Here is an 18,822-nt window from a genome sequence, read left to right on the forward strand (position 1 = left end):
ACCAAACAGACACCAGCGTACAAATTTTTTAACTTGATATACATAAAATTATGTTGCGTCGCATAGGGTCAGCGGTAAAAAAGTATCGATTTCTAATATTTAAAGACGAGCCAAAAATTCATCGATTATACATTTTAATAGTACATTGATTACAGAATCTTTTGGTACCAAACAGACACCAGCGTACAAATTTTTTAACTTGATATATATAAAATAATGTTGCGTCGCATAGGGTCAGCGGTAAAAAAGTATCGATTTCTAATATTTTAAGACGAGCCAAAAATTCATCGATTATACATTTTAACAGTACATTGATTACAGAATCATTTGGTACCAAACAGACACTAGTGTACAAATTTTTTTATACGATAAACATAAAATAAGTATGCGTCGCACAAGGTCCGCGTCAAAAAAGTATCGATTTCTAATATTATAAGACGAGCCAAAAATTCATCGATTATACGTTTTAATAGTACATTGATTACAGAATCATTTGGTACCAAACAGACACCAGCGTACAAATTTTTTAACTTGATATACATAAAATAAGATTGCGTCGCATGGGATCAGCGGTAAAAAAGTATCAATTTCTAATATTTTAAGACGAGACAAAAATTCATCGATTATACATTTTAATAGTACATTTATTACAGAATCATTTGGTACCAAGAAGACAACAGCGTACAAACTTTTTCATTTGCTATACATAAATTAAGGATGCGTCGCATGGGATCAGCGGTAAAAAAGTATCGATTTCTAATATTTAAAGACGAGCCAAAAATTCATCGAGTATACATTTTAATAGTACATTGATTACAGAATCTTTTGGTACCATGCAGACACCAGCGTATACATTTTTAATACGATAAACATAAATTAATGATGCGTCGCACAGGGTCCGCGTCAAAAAAGTATCAATTTCTAATATTTTAAGACGAGCCAAAAATTCATCGAGTATACATTTTAATAGTACATTGATTACAGAATCTTTTGGTACCATGCAGACACCAGCGTACACATTTTTTAATACGATAAACATAAAATAAGTATGCGTCGCACAAGGTCAGCGGTAAAAAGTATCGATTTCCAATATTTAAGACGAGCCAAAAATTCATTGATTATACGTTTTAATAGTACATTGATTACAGAATCTTTTGGTACCAAACAGACACCAGCGTACAAATTTTTTAACTTGATATATATAAAATAATGTTGCGTCGCATAGGGTCAGCGTTAAAAAAGTATCGATTTCTAATATTTTAAGACGAGCCAAAAATTCATCGATTATACATTTTAATAGTACATTGATTACAGAATCTTTTGGTACCAACCAGACAACAGCGTACAAATTTTTTCATTTGCTATACATAAATTAAGGATGCGTCCATGGGATCAGCGGTAAAAAAGTATCGATTTCTAATATTTAAAAACGAGCCAATAATTCATCGATTATACATTTTAATAGTACATTGATTACAGAATCATTTGGTACCAAACAGACAACAGCGTATAAATTTTTTAACTTGATATACATAAAATTAGATTATGTCGCATGGGATAAGCGGTATAAAAGTATCGATATCTAATATTTAAAGACGAGCCAAAAATTCATCGATTATACATTTTAATAGTACATTGATTACAGAATCTTTTGGTACCAAACAGACACCAGCGTACAAATTTTTTAACTTGATATATATAAAATAATGTTGCGTCGCATAGGGTCAGCGGTAAATAAGTATCGATTTCTAATATTTTAAGTCGAGCCAAAAATTCATCGATTATACATTTTAATAGTACATTGATTACAGAATCTTTTGGTACCAACCAGACAACAGCGTACAAATTTTTTAACTTGATATACATAAAATAAGATTGCGTCGCATGGGATCAGCGGTAAAAAAGTATCGATTTCTAATATTTAAAGACGAGCCAAAAATTCATCGATTATACATTTTAATAGTACATTGATTACAGAATCATTTTGTACCAAACAGACACCAGCGTACAAATTTTTTAACTTGATATACTTAAAATAATTTTGCGTCGCATAGGGTCAGCGGTAAAAAGTATCGATTTCCAATATTTTATGACGAGCCAAAAATTCATCGATTATACATTTTAATAGTACATTGATTACAGAATCTTTTGGTACCATGCAGACATCAGCGTACAAATTTTTTAATACGATAAGCATAAAATAATGTTGCGTCGCATAGGGTCAGCGGTAAAAAAGTATCAATTTCTAATATTTTAAGACGAGCCAAAAATTCATCGATTATACATTTTAATAGTACATTGATTACAGAATCTTTTGGTACCAAACAGACACCAGCGTACAAATTTTTTAACTTGATATACATAAAATTATGTTGCGTCGCATAGGGTCAGCGGTAAAAAAGTATCGATTTCTAATATTTAAAGACGAGCCAAAAATTCATCGATTATACATTTTAATAGTACATTGATTACAGAATCTTTTGGTACCAAACAGACACCAGCGTACAAATTTTTTAACTTGATATATATAAAATAATGTTGCGTCGCATAGGGTCAGCGGTAAAAAAGTATCGATTTCTAATATTTTAAGACGAGCCAAAAATTCATCGATTATACATTTTAATAGTACATTGATTACAGAATCATTTGGTACCAAACAGACACTAGTGTACAAATTTTTTTATACGATAAACATAAAATAAGTATGCGTCGCACAAGGTCCGCGTCAAAAAAGTATCGATTTCTAATATTATAAGACGAGCCAAAAATTCATCGATTATACGTTTTAATAGTACATTGATTACAGAATCATTTGGTACCAAACAGACACCAGCGTACAAATTTTTTAACTTGATATACATAAAATAAGATTGCGTCGCATGGGATCAGCGGTAAAAAAGTATCAATTTCTAATATTTTAAGACGAGCCAAAAATTCATCGATTATACATTTTAATAGTACATTTATTACAGAATCATTTGGTACCAAGAAGACAACAGCGTACAAACTTTTTCATTTGCTATACATAAATTAAGGATGCGTCGCATGGGATCAGCGGTAAAAAAGTATCGATTTCTAATATTTAAAGACGAGCCAAAAATTCATCGAGTATACATTTTAATAGTACATTGATTACAGAATCTTTTGGTACCATGCAGACACCAGCGTATACATTTTTAATACGATAAACATAAATTAATGATGCGTCGCACAGGGTCCGCGTCAAAAAAGTATCAATTTCTAATATTTTAAGACGAGCCAAAAATTCATCGAGTATACATTTTAATAGTACATTGATTACAGAATCTTTTGGTACCATGCAGACACCAGCGTACACATTTTTTAATACGATAAACATAAAATAAGTATGCGTCGCACAGGGCCCGTGTCAAAAAAGTATCGATATCTAATATTTTAAGACGAGCCAAAAATTCATCGATTATACATTTTAATAGTACATTGATTACAGAATCTTTTGGTACCAAACAGACACCAGCGTACAAATTCTTTAACTTGATATACATAAAATTATGTTGCGTCGCATAGGTTCAGCGGTAAAAAAGTATCGATTTCTAATATTTAAAGACGAGCCAAAAATTCATCGATTATACATTTTAATAGTACATTGATTACAGAATCTTTTGGTACCAAACAGACACCAGCGTACAAATTTTTTAACTTGATATATATAAAATAATGTTGCGTCGCATAGGGTCAGCGGTAAAAAAGTATCGATTTCCAATATTTTAAGACGAGCCAAAAATTCATCGATTATACATTTTAATAGTACATTGATTACAGAATCTTTTGGTACCAACCAGACAACAGCGTACAATTTTTTTAACTTGATATACATAAAATAAGATTGCGTCGCATGGGATCAGCGGTAAAAAAGTGTCGATTTCTAATATTTAAAGACGAGCCAAAAATTCATCGATTATACATTTTAATAGTACATTGATTACAGAATCATTTGGTACCAAACAGACACTAGTGTACAAATTTTTTTATACGATAAACATAAAATAAGTATGCGTCGCACAAGGTCCGCGTCAAAAAAGTATCGATTTCTAATATTATAAGACGAGCCAAAAATTCATCGATTATACGTTTTAATAGTACATTGATTACAGAATCATTTGGTACCAAACAGACACCAGCGTACAAATTTTTTAACTTGATATACATAAAATAAGATTGCGTCGCATGGGATCAGCGGTAAAAAAGTATCAATTTCTAATATTTTAAGACGAGCCAAAAATTCATCGATTATACATTTTAATAGTACATTTATTACAGAATCATTTGGTACCAAGAAGACAACAGCGTACAAACTTTTTCATTTGCTATACATAAATTAAGGATGCGTCGCATGGGATCAGCGGTAAAAAAGTATCGATTTCTAATATTTAAAGACGAGCCAAAAATTCATCGAGTATACATTTTAATAGTACATTTATTACAGAATCATTTGGTACCAAGCAGACAACAGCGTACAAACTTTTTCATTTGCTATACATAAATTAATGATGCGTCGCACAGGGTCCGCGTCAAAAAAGTATCAATTTCTAATATTTTAAGACGAGCCAAAAATTCATCGTGTATACATTTTAATAGTACATTGATTACAGAATCTTTTGGTACCATGCAGACACCAGCGGACAAATTTTTTAATACGATAAACATAAAATAAGTATGCGTCGCACAAGGTCAGCGGTAAAAAGTATCGATTTCCAATATTTAAGACGAGCCAAAAATTCATTGATTATACGTTTTAATAGTACATTGATTACAGAATCATTTGGTACCAAACAGACACCAGCGTACAAATTTTTTAACTTGATATACTTAAAATAATGTTGCGTCGCATAGGGTCAGCGGTAAAAAGTATCGATTTCCAATATTTTAAGACGAGCCAAAAATTCATCGATTATACATTTTAATAGTACATTGATTACAGAATCATTTGGTACCAAACAGACAACAGCGTACAAATTTTTTAACTTGATATACATAAAATAAGGATGCGTCGCACAGGGTCAGCGGTAATAAGTATCGATTTCCAATATTTTGAGACGAGCCAAAAATTCATCGATTATACATTTTAATAGTGCATTGATTACATAATCTTTTGGTACCAACCAGACAACAGCGTACAAATTTTTTCATTTACTATACATAAATTGAGGATGCGTCGCATGGGATCTGCGGTAAAAAAGTATCGATTTCTAATATTTAAAGACGAGCCAAAAATTCATCGATTATACATTTTAATAGTACATTGATTACAGAATCTTTTGGTACCAAACAGACACCAGCGTACAAATTTTTTAACTTGATATATATAAAATAATGTTGCGTCGCATAGGGTCAGCGGTAAAAAAGTATCGATTTCAAATATTTTAAGACGAGCCAAAAATTCATCGATTAAACATTTTAATAGTACATTTATTACAGAATCATTTGGTACCAAGCAGACAACAGCGTACAAACTTTTTCATTTGCTATACATAAATTAAGGACGCGTCGCATGGGATCAGCGGTAAAAAAGTATCGATTTCTAATATTTAAAGACGAGCCAAAAATTCATCGTGTATACATTTTAATAGTACATTGATTACAGAATCTTTTGGTACCATGCAGACACCAGCGTACAAATTTTTTAATACGATAAACATAAAATAAGTATGCGTCGCACAAGGTCAGCGGTAAAAAGTATCGATTTCCAATATTTAAGACGAGCCAAAAATTCATTGATTATACGTTTTAATAGTACATTGATTACAGAATCATTTGGTACCAAACAGACACCAGCGTACAAATTTTTTAACTTGATATACTTAAAATAATGTTGCGTCGCATAGGGTCAGCGGTAAAAAGTATCGATTTCCAATATTTTAAGACGAGCCAAAAATTCATCGATTATACATTTTAATAGTACATTGATTACAGAATCATTTGGTACCAAACAGACAACAGCGTACAAATTTTTTAACTTGATATACATAAAATAAGGATGCGTCGCACAGGGTCAGCGGTAATAAGTATCGATTTCCAATATTTTGAGACGAGCCAAAAATTCATCGATTATACATTTTAATAGTACATTGATTACAGAATCTTTTGGTACCATGCAGACACCAGCGTATAAATTTTTTAATACGATAAACATAAATTAATGATGCGTCGCACAGGGTCGGCGTCAAAAAAGTATCAATTTCTAATATTTTAAGACGAGCCAAAAATTCATCGATTATACATTTTAATAGAACATTGATTACAGAATCTTTTGGTACCAACCAGACACCAGCGTACAAATTTTTTAACTTGATATACATAAAATGAGGATGCGTCGCACAGGGTCCGCGGTAAAAAGTATCGATTTCCAATATTTTAAGACGAGCCAAAAATTCATCGATTATACATTATAATAGTACATTGATTACAGAATCTTTTGGTACCAAGCAGACAACAACGTTGAAATTTTTTAATACGATAAACATAAAATAAGGATGCGTCGCACAGGGTCCGCGTCAAAAAAGTATCGATTTCTAATATTTTAAGACGAGCCAAAAATTCATCGATTATACATTTTAATAGTACATTGATTACAGAATCTTTTGGTACCAACCAGACAACAGCGTACAAATTTTTTCATTTACTATACATAAATTGAGGATGCGTCGCATGGGATCTGCGGTAAAAAAGTATCGATTTCTAATATTTAAAGACGAGCCAAAAATTCATCGATTATACATTTTAATAGTACATTGATTACAGAATCATTTGGTACCAAACAGACACTAGTGTACAAATTTTTTTATACGATAAACATAAAATAAGTATGCGTCGCACAAGGTCCGCGTCAAAAAAGTATCGATTTCTAATATTATAAGACGAGCCAAAAATTCATCGATTATACGTTTTAATAGTACATTGATTACAGAATCATTTGGTACCAAACAGACACCAGCGTACAAATTTTTTAACTTGATATACATAAAATAAGATTGCGTCGCATGGGATCAGCGGTAAAAAAGTATCAATTTCTAATATTTTAAGACGAGCCAAAAATTCATCGATTATACATTTTAATAGTACATTTATTACAGAATCATTTGGTACCAAGAAGACAACAGCGTACAAACTTTTTCATTTGCTATACATAAATTAAGGATGCGTCGCATGGGATCAGCGGTAAAAAAGTATCGATTTCTAATATTTAAAGACGAGCCAAAAATTCATCGAGTATACATTTTAATAGTACATTGATTACAGAATCTTTTGGTACCATGCAGACACCAGCGTATAAATTTTTTAATACGATAAACATAAATTAATGATGCGTCGCACAGGGTCCGCGTCAAAAAAGTATCAATTTCTAATATTTTAAGACGAGCCAAAAATTCATCGATTATACATTTTAATAGAACATTGATTACAGAATCTTTTGGTACCAAACAGACACTAGTGTACAAATTTTTTTATACGATAAACAAAAAATAAGTATGCGTCGCACAAGGTCCGCGTCAAAAAAGTATCGATTTCTAATATTATAAGACGAGCCAAAAATTCATCGATTATACGTTTTAATAGTACATTGATTACAGAATCATTTGGTACCAAACAGACACCAGCGTACAAATTTTTTAACTTGATATACATAAAATGAGGATGCGTCACACAGGGTCCGCGGTAAAAAGTATCGATTTCCAATATTTTAAGACGAGCCAAAAATTCATCGATTATACATTTTAATAGTACATTGATTACAGAATCTTTTGGTACCAAGCAGACAACATCGTACAAATTTTTTAATACGATAAACATAAAATAAGGATGCGTCGCACAGGGTCCGCGTCAAAAAAGTATCGATTTCTAATATTTTAAGACGAGCCAAAAATTCATCGATTATACATTTTAATAGTACATTGATTACAGAATCTTTTGGTACCAAACAGACACCAGCGTACAAATTTTTTAACTTGATATACATAAAATTATGTTGCGTCGCATAGGGTCAGCGGTAAAAAAGTATCGATTTCTAATATTTAAAGACGAGCCAAAAATTCATCGATTATACATTTTAATAGTACATTGATTACAGAATCTTTTGGTACCAAACAGACACCAGCGTACAAATTTTTTAACTTGATATATATAAAATAATGTTGCGTCGCATAGGGTCAGCGGTAAAAAAGTATCGATTTCTAATATTTTAAGACGAGCCAAAAATTCATCGATTATACATTTTAATAGTACATTGATTACAGAATCTTTTGGTACCAACCAGACAACAGCGTACAAATTTTTTCATTTGCTATACATAAATTAAGGATGCGTCCATGGGATCAGCGGTAAAAAAGTATCGATTTCTAATATTTAAAAACGAGCCAATAATTCATCGATTATACATTTTAATAGTACATTGATTACAGAATCATTTGGTACTAAACAGACACTAGTGTACAAATTTTTTTATACGATAAACATAAATTAAGTATGCGTCGCACAAGGTCCGCGTCAAAAATGTATCGATTTCTAATATTTTAAGACGAGCCAAAAATTCATCGAGTATACATTTTAATAGTACATTGATAACAGAATCATTTGGTACCAAACAGACAACAGCGTACAAATTTTTTAACTTGATATACATAAAATTAGATTATGTCGCATGGGATAAGCGGTAAAAAAGTATCGATATCTAATATTTAAAGACGAGCCAAAAATTCATCGATTATACATTTTAATAGTACATTGATTACAGAATCTTTTGGTACCAAACAGACACCAGCGTACAAATTCTTTAACTTGATATACATAAAATTATGTTGCGTCGCATAGGTTCAGCGGTAAAAAAGTATCGATTTCTAATATTTAAAGACGAGCCAAAAATTCATCGATTATACATTTTAATAGTACATTGATTACAGAATCTTTTGGTACCAAACAGACACCAGCGTACAAATTTTTTAACTTGATATATATAAAATAATGTTGCGTCGCATAGGGTCAGCGGTAAAAAAGTATCGATTTCCAATATTTTAAGACGAGCCAAAAATTCATCGATTATACATTTTAATAGTACATTGATTACAGAATCTTTTGGTACCAACCAGACAACAGCGTACAATTTTTTTAACTTGATATACATAAAATAAGATTGCGTCGCATGGGATCAGCGGTAAAAAAGTGTCGATTTCTAATATTTAAAGACGAGCCAAAAATTCATCGATTATACATTTTAATAGTACATTGATTACAGAATCATTTTGTACCAAACAGACACCAGCGTACAAATTTTTTATACGATAAACATAAAATAAGTATGCGTCGCACAGGGCCCGTGTCAAAAAAGTATCGATATCTAATATTTTAAGACGAGCCAAAAATTCATCGATTATACATTTTAATAGTACATTGATTGCAGAATCTTTTGGTACCAACCAGACAACAGCGTACAAATTTTTTAACTTGATATACATAAAATAAGATTGCGTCGCATGGGATCAGCGGTAAAAAGTATCGATTTCCAATATTTAAGACGAGCCAAAAATTCATCGATTATACATTTTAATAGTACATTGATTACAGAATCTTTTGGTACCATGCAGACACCAGCGTACAAATTTTTTAATACGATAAACATAAAATAATGTTGCGTCGCATAGGGTCAGCGGTAAAAAAGTATCAATTTCTAATATTTTAAGACGAGCCAAAAATTCATCGATTATACATTTTAATAGTACATTTATTACAGAATCATTTGGTACCAAGCAGACAACAGCGTACAAACTTTTTCATTTGCTATACATAAATTAAGGACGCGTCGCATGGGATCAGCGGTAAAAAAGTATCGATTTCTAATATTTAAAGACGAGCCAAAAATTCATCGAGTATACATTTTAATAGTACATTGATTACAGAATCTTTTGGTACCATGCAGACACCAGCGTACAAATTTTTTAATACGATAAACATAAAATAAGTATGCGTCGCACAAGGTCAGCGGTAAAAAGTATCGATTTCCAATATTTAAGACGAGCCAAAAATTCATTGATTATACGTTTTAATAGTACATTGAATACAGAATCATTTGGTACCAAACAGACACCAGCGTACAAATTTTTTAACTTGATAAACTTAAAATAATGTTGCGTCGCATAGGGTCAGCGGTAAAAATTATCGATTTCCAATATTTTAAGACGAGCCAAAAATTCATCGATTATACATTTTAATAGTACATTGATTACAGAATCTTTTGGTACCAACCAGACAACAGCGTACAAATTTTTTCATTTGCTATACATAAATTAAGGATGCGTCCATGGGATCAGCGGTAAAAAAGTATCGATTTCTAATATTTAAAGACGAGCCAAAAATTCATCGATTATACATTTTAATAGTACATTGATTACAGAATCTTTTGGTACCAAACAGACACCAGCGTACAAATTTTTTAACTTGATATACATAAAATAATGTTGCGTCGCATAGGGTCAGCGGTAAAAAAGTATCGATTTCTAATATTTTAAGACGAGCCAAAAATTCATCCAGTATACATTTTAATAGTACATTGATTACAGAATCTTTTGGTACCATGCAGACACCAGCGTACAAATTTTTTAATACGATAAACATAAAATAAGTATGCGTCGCACAGGGTCAGCGGTAAAAAGTATCGATTTCTAATATTTTAAGACGAGCCAAAAATTCATCGATTATACATTTTAATAGTACATTGATTACAGAATCTTTTGGTACCAAACAGACACCAGCGTACAAATTTTTTAACTTGATATACATAAAATAATGTTGCGTCGCATAGGGCCAGCGGTAAAAAAGTATCGATTTCTAATATTTTAAGACGAGCCAAAAATTCATCGATTATACATTTTAATAGTACATTGATTACAGAATCATTTGGTACCAAACAGACACCAGCGTACAAATTTTTTAACTTGATAAACATAAAATAAGGATGCGTCGCACAGGGTCAGCGGTAATAAGTATCGATTTCCAATATTTTAAGACGAGCCAAAAATTCATCGATTATACATTTTAATAGTACATTGATTACAGAATCTTTTGGTACCAACCAGACAACAGCGTACAATTTTTTTAACTTGATATACATAAAATAAGATTGCGTCGCATGGGATCAGCGGTAAAAAAGTATCGATTTCCAATATTTTATGACGAGCCAAAAATTCATCGATTATACATTTTAATAGTACATTGATTACAGAATCTTTTGGTACCATGCAGACACCAGCGTACAAATTTTTTAATACGATAAACATAAAATAATTTTGCGTCGCATAGGGTCAGCGGTAAAAAAGTATCAATTTCTAATATTTTAAGACGAGCCAAAAATTCATCGATTATACATTTTAATAGTACATTGATTACAGAATCTTTTGGTACCAACCAGACAACAGCGTACAAATTTTTTCATTTGCTCTACATAAATTAAGGATGCGTCCATGGGATCAGCGGTAAAAAAGTATCGATTTCTAATATTTAAAAACGAGCCAATAATTCATCGATTATACATTTTAATAGTACATTGATTACAGAATCATTTGGTACCAAACAGACACTAGTGTACAAATTTTTTTATACGATAAACATATAATAAGTATGCGTCGCACAAGGTCCGCGTCAAAAATGTATCGATTTCTAATATTTTAAGACGAGCCAAAAATTCATCGAGTATACATTTTAATAGTACATTGATAACAGAATCATTTGGTACCAAACAGACAAGAGCGTACAAATTTTTTAACTTGATATACATAAAATTAGATTATGTCGCATGGGATAAGCGGTAAAAAAGTATCGATATCTAATATTTAAAGACGAGCCAAAAATTCATCGATTATACATTTTAATAGTACATTGATTACAGAATCTTTTGGTACCAAACAGACACCAGCGTACAAATTTTTTAACTTGATATACATAAAATAATGTTGCGTCGCATAGGGTCAGCGGTAAAAAAGTATCGATTTCTAATATTTTAAGACGAGCCAAAAATTCATCGATTATACATTTTAATAGTACATTGATTACACAATCATTTGGTACCAAACAGACACTAGTGTACAAATTTTTTTATACGATAAACATAAAATAAGTATGCGTCGCACAAGGTCCGCGTCAAAAAAGTATCGATTTCTAATATTTTAAGACGAGCCAAAAATTCATCGATTATACATTTTAATAGTACATTGATTACAGAATCATTTGGTACCAAACAGACACCAGCGTACAAATTTTTTAACTTGATAAACATAAAATAAGGATGCGTCGCACAAGGTCAGCGGTTATAAGTATCGATTTCCAATATTTTAAGACGAGCCAAAAATTCATCGATTATACATTTTAATAGTACATTGATTACAGAATCTTTTGGTACCAAACAGACACCAGCGTACAAATTTTTTAACTTGATATAATTAAAATAATGTTGCGTCGCATAGGGTCAGCGGTAAAAAGTATTGATTTCCAATATTTTTAGACGAGCCAAAAATTCATCGATTATACATTTTAATAGTACATTGATTACAGAATCTTTTGGTACCATGCAGACATCAGCGTACAAATTTTTTAATACGATAAACATAAAATAATGTTGCGTCGCATAGGGTCAGCGGTAAAAAAGTATCAATTTCTAATATTTTAAGACGAGCCAAAAATTCATCGATTATACATTTTAATAGTACATTGATTACAGAATCTTTTGGTACCAACCAGACAATAGCGTACAAATTTTTTCATTTGCTATACATAAATTAAGGATGCGTCGCATGGGTTCAGCGGTAAAAAAGTATCGATTTCTAATATTTAAAGACGAGCCATAAATTCATCGATTATACATTTTAATAGAACATTGATTACAGAATCTTTTGGTACCAAACAGACACTAGTGTACAAATTTTTTTATACGATAAACATAAAATAAGTATGCGTCGCACAAGGTCCGCGTCAAAAAAGTATCGATTTCTAATATTATAAGACGAGCCAAAAATTCATCGATTATACGTTTTAATAGTACATTGATTACAGAATCATTTGGTACCAAACAGACACCAGCGTACAAATTTTTTAACTTGATATACATAAAATAAGATTGCGTCGCATGGGATCAGCGGTAAAAAAGTATCAATTTCTAATATTTTAAGACGAGCCAAAAATTCATCGATTATACATTTTAATAGTACATTTATTACAGAATCATTTGGTACCAAGAAGACAACAGCGTACAAACTTTTTCATTTGCTATACATAAATTAAGGATGCGTCGCATGGGATCAGCGGTAAAAAAGTATCGATTTCTAATATTTAAAGACGAGCCAAAAATTCATCGAGTATACATTTTAATAGTACATTGATTACAGAATCTTTTGGTACCATGCAGACACCAGCGTATAAATTTTTTAATACGATAAACATAAATTAATGATACGTCGCACAGGGTCCGCGTCAAAAAAGTATCAATTTCTAATATTTTAAGACGAGCCAAAAATTCATCGATTATACATTTTAATAGAACATTGATTACAGAATCTTTTGGTACCAACCAGACACCAGCGTACAAATTTTTTAACTTGATATACATAAAATGAGGATGCGTCACACAGGGTCCGCGGTAAAAAGTATCGATTTCCAATATTTTAAGACGAGCCAAAAATTCATCGATTATACATTTTAATAGTACATTGATTACAGATTCTTTTGGTACCAAGCAGACAACAACGTACAAATTTTTTAATACGATAAACATAAAATAAGGATGCGTCGCACAGGGTCCGCGTCAAAAAAGTATCGATTTCTAATATTTTAAGACGAACCAAAAATTCATCGATTATACATTTTAATAGTACATTGATTACAGAATCATTTGGTACCAAACAGACACCAGCGTACAAATTTTTTAACTTGATAAACATAAAATAAGGATGCGTCGCACAGGGTCAGCGGTAATAAGTATCGATTTCCAATATTTTAAGACGAGCCAAAAATTCATCGATTATACATTTTAATAGTACATTGATTACAGAATCTTTTGGTACCAACCAGACAACAGCGTACAAATTTTTTAACTTGATATACATAAAATAAGATTGCGTCGCATGGGATCAGCGGTAAAAAAGTGTCGATTTCTAATATTTAAAGACGAGCCAAAAATTCATCGATTATACATTTTAATAGTACATTGATTACAGAATCATTTTGTACCAAACAGACACCAGCGTACAAATTTTTTAATACGATAAACATAAAATAAGTATGCGTCGCACAGGGCCCGTGTCAAAAAAGTATCGATATCTAATATTTTAAGACGAGCCAAAAATTCATCGATTATACATTTTAATAGTACATTGATTGCAGAATCTTTTGGTACCATGCGGACACCAGCGTACAAATTTTTTAATATGATATACATAAAATAAGTATGCGGCTCATAGGGTCAGCGGCTAAAATGTATCAATTTCTAATATTTTAAGACGAGCCAAAATTTCATCGATTATACATTTTAATAGTACATTGATTACAGAATCATTTGGTACCAAACAGACACCAGCGTACAATTGTTTTAACTTGATATACATAGAATAAGATTGCGTCGCATAGGGTCAACTGTAAAAAAGTATCGATTTCTAATATTTTAAGGCGAGCCAAAAATTCATCGTATATATATTTCAATAATGTATTATTTGCAGATTATCTTTGTACCATAAGCATACCAGCGTACTATCTTTTTGGTCCAATATACGTTATATAAATCTGCGCCGTATGGGATTTGCGGCTTAAAAATTTTAATTTTCGATATTTCAAAACGTGCAAAAAATTAATCTTATATACATTTTAACAGTACATTGTCTGCACATTATCACGAGTTATGCGTGACTGCATGCATATATCGCGGTAATATATGTCGGAACTCATTTCTACTGCACATTTCGTATGACAAAATCTGCATCACGATCATTTTACGATTGTTGATTGATTTTCGAAGGGAAAGAATAGTTTTCGGACTATTTTAAAAGTATGCTAAAGCCATCTGAAGTTATGTTTCATCAAAATATTTTTTTATCTAAAAATAGCACGCAATAATTTTTAGCGTGTATTTTCTCACCTTCGACGTCAAAATCCAACTTGACCGCAGCAAATGCCAAGGAACCTTAAAAAATTAAATAATATAAATAATATAAATAATATTTAAAACTTATTAATTATATTTAATAATATATTTTATAATTCTGAAAAAATACTACTTAATATTATATTCCTTCTTTCCTATTTCAGTCTTTTTCTCTCTTTCACCCTCTCTTTTATTTATTCTCTTTTTCTTATTTATTTTCAAATAAAACTTCCTCCTTTTTTCCTCTTCATTTTCCTTTATCTTTTTTTCTTTTCTTCTCTCTCTCTCCCTCTCTTTCTTTCTTTATCTATTAATAATATAATTAATAATATACAATTCATCTCTTTAACTTTAATAAAATATTTAAAGATAATTTACTTTATTTTATATTCCTTCTTCTCTCTTTTTCTATAATCTTTTTTTTCTCCCTCTCTTTTGCTTAATATTTCTCTTCTTTTATTTTAAATAAAGCTTTGTTTTCTTTTTTCTCTGTATTTCTATCTCCCTCTTTTTCTCTCTTTCTATTATTCTTTATCTATAAATGATAAAATTAATGATATAATTAATAATTATAATTCGTCTCCTATGCCCTTACACGACAAAATTAAAATAATTCAAATTAAAATGAATTGTACGCTGTGATTAGTGTGCTGTGATTGATCAAATCTGAAATTATGATGATTCTAATAAAATTTCAAATTTAACAAATCATAGCCACGGATCATTTTAAACTGAACATTTTAATTCTGTCACGAAAGTAGCCCATTTAACTTTAAATAAAATATTTAAAGGATTATTAAAATTACAATAATATTCGAACAATTAAAAAATTAATACCTAATAATTATTATAATCTGATATATTCCTTATTCTCTCTTTTCATTCAATCATTTACCTTTTTTCTTTTATTCTCCATCTCTTCTTTAATTTTAAATAAAACTTTTCGCTTTTTTCTACTTTTCCTTTTTCTTTCTCTCTCCTTTATTCATTTTCACTCTCTTATTTCCTTTTCTTATATTTTAAATAAAACTTTCTTCTCTTTTTCTCCTTTTCTTTTTTCTCTCTTTTATTTCCACTCTTTTTCTCTTTAGTCTCTTTCTTTCTATTCTTCTATATCTACTAATAATATAATTAATAATATAATTTATGTTTTCATTAAGAACTTTATAAATAAAACATTTTAAAAAACTATAATATTCAAATATTTAAAAAATCTAATAAAAATATTATTACCTAATTTTAAATTCATTCTTCTCTTTTTCTTTACCCTTTTTCACTCTTTCTTCCTATATTTTACTTATTCATCCTCTTTTCTAATTTTAAATAAAGCTTTCTACTCTTTTTTCTCTTCTTCCTTTTTTCACTCTTTCTTCTCTCTCTCTCTCTCTCTCTCTCTCTCTCTCTCTCTCTCTCTCTCATTCTTTCTATTCTTCTCTATTTATTAATAATATAATTAATAACATAATTAATAATTAATAATTAATAATTAGGTTCTTTTTTAACATTAATAAAATAAAACAAAAACAAATTAATTAAAAAGTTACTAAAATTATAATACTATTGAAACATTTAAACAATTCAATAAAAATTTTATTACTTAATATATTCCTTCTTCTCCCTTTTCCTTTTTCTTCTTTTCTTTTCTTCTTTCTCTTTTGCTTATTCATCCTCTTCTTTAATCTTAAATAAAGCTTTTTTTTCTACTCTCCCTTTATCTTTTTCTCTTTCTCTTCTTCTATTTTTGTCTATTAATAATATAATGTATCTCTCCTTTATATTAACTATAAATAAAATATTTTAAAAATTATTAAAGATATAATAATATTAAAACATTTAAAAAATTTAATAAAAATATTACCTAATATTATATTTTTTCTTCTCTCTTTTCCTTCAGTCATTCAATCAATCCTTTTTCTTTATTTCTTTTGCTTATTCTTTCTCTTCAATTTTAATTAAAAAGCCTTCTTCTCTTCTTCTCCTTTCTCTTTTTCTCTCTTTTTTTTCCTACTCTTTTTTCTCTCTTTCTATTCTTCTCTATCTATGAGTAATAAAATTAATGGTATAATTAAAAAAATAATTGGTCTTTTCTATAACTTTAAATAAAACATAAAAAAATTTATTAAAACTAATAATATTTAAACATTAACGAAGTAATATATAATTTAGTAATATTTTAATATTTTAATATTCTATAAGTAAATTAAATAATATTAATTATCAATAAAATTAAATAACATTAATAATATTTAACTATAGTACTTTATTAATAATATCTACACAACAATAACGCATAAAACTCTTGATAAAATAATGTAAATTGGATTAAATAATGCTTTATTTATTACATTTATAAAATATATATACTTTACTACACATACCTTTCTCTCTATTCTTTCCTACTTCCTCTTCCTCCTTTCTTCGTCTTCTTTATCTATATTTTCTTTAATTTAATTTAATGATATGTACACATAATATCATGTATATCATAATATAAACCACAATAATTGCATTCACAAATTGAATACACTATTAACCTCTCAATATATACATTTGAACTGTCAAAATGCGTATATACATTTGAACTGTCAAAATGCGTATATACATTTGAACTGTCAAAATGCGTCGCTCAACCTTGACAGGCTTTTATCAATATGAAGTAATGTACAACGCAGCACACATCGAGATAACCAATCAGCATCGCGGAAAAGAGGCAACAATACTTGCGAGAATCGACTTAACATGCACTTTTTAGAAAAGGGATAATAATTTCATTTTTACGATATTGGTTCCATTTATATATTTATACAATTTAAATAACTGAGATTTAAGATCATTTAAATCATTTTAATTACTTATTGGAAAGACATGGAATGCATTTTCATCAAGAATTTGACTCTTCCTTTATAATATAATAATTTCATTTTTACGATAGTGGTCCCATTTAAATATTTATATAATTAAATTAAATTAGATGTGTGATAAGTTTAGTCATTCTAATTACTTATTGTCAAGACATTGAATGCATTTTCATTAGGAATTAGACTATTGCTTCATTATGTAATAATTTCATTTTTACGATATTGGTCCCTTTTAAATATTTATATAATTAAATTAAATTAGATGAGTGATAAGTTTAATCATTCTAATTACTTATTTGAAAGACCTTGAATGCATTTTCATTAAGAATTTGACTCGTGCTTCATTTTGTAATAATTTCATTTTTACGATATTAGTCCCATTTAAATATTTATATAATTTAATTGAATTAGATGTGTGATAAGTTTAATCATTTTAATTATTTATTTGAAAGACATTGAATGCATCAAGAATTTGACTCGTGCATCATTATGTAATAAATTCATTTTTACGATATTGGTCCCATTTAAATATTTATATAATTAAATTAAATTAAATGTGTGATAAGTATAATCATTCTAATTACTTATTTGAAAGACATTGAATGCATTTTCATCAAGAATTTGATTCTTGCTTCATTATGTAATAATTTCATTTTTACGATATTGGTCCCATCTGAATATTTATATAATTTAATTAAATTAGATGTTTGATCAATTTAATCATTTTAATTATATATTTGAAAGACATTGAATGCATTTTCATTAAGAATTTGACTTTTGCTTCATTATGTAATAATTTCATTTTTACGA

The 18,822-nt window shown here is 29.4% G+C and overlaps 1 protein-coding gene and 2 long non-coding RNA genes across 4 annotated transcripts in view; 1 reads left to right on the forward strand and 2 right to left on the reverse strand.

Annotated features, from left to right (window-relative positions):
- Positions 1-18,822, forward strand: part of LOC145941034 (glucose dehydrogenase [FAD, quinone]) — a 140,976-nt gene that overhangs the window by 63,524 nt on the left and 58,630 nt on the right. The gene's annotated exons all lie outside the window — the stretch shown is intronic.
- On the reverse strand, positions 15,379-16,554 carry LOC145940831 (uncharacterized). Of its 2 annotated transcripts, none has more exons than XR_014426081.1 (4): positions 16,388-16,554; positions 16,050-16,270; positions 15,533-15,689; positions 15,379-15,461 (listed from the first exon to the last, which is right to left on the reverse strand). It is a non-coding gene; the product is annotated as an uncharacterized LOC145940831 (long non-coding RNA). The 2 variants fall into 2 exon arrangements; XR_014426080.1 differs by having other exon boundaries at positions 16,050-16,273.
- LOC145940830 (uncharacterized) lies at positions 16,918-17,946 on the reverse strand. Its single transcript, XR_014426079.1, has 3 exons — positions 17,533-17,946; positions 17,013-17,192; positions 16,918-16,935 (listed from the first exon to the last, which is right to left on the reverse strand). It is a non-coding gene; the product is annotated as an uncharacterized LOC145940830 (long non-coding RNA).

This window comes from Prenolepis imparis, unplaced genomic scaffold (assembly GCF_030444845.1).
Source record: "Prenolepis imparis isolate NDT839.2.m4 unplaced genomic scaffold, iyPreImpa1.0 SCAF_9, whole genome shotgun sequence".
NCBI classification, from domain to species: domain Eukaryota; kingdom Metazoa; phylum Arthropoda; class Insecta; order Hymenoptera; family Formicidae; genus Prenolepis; species Prenolepis imparis.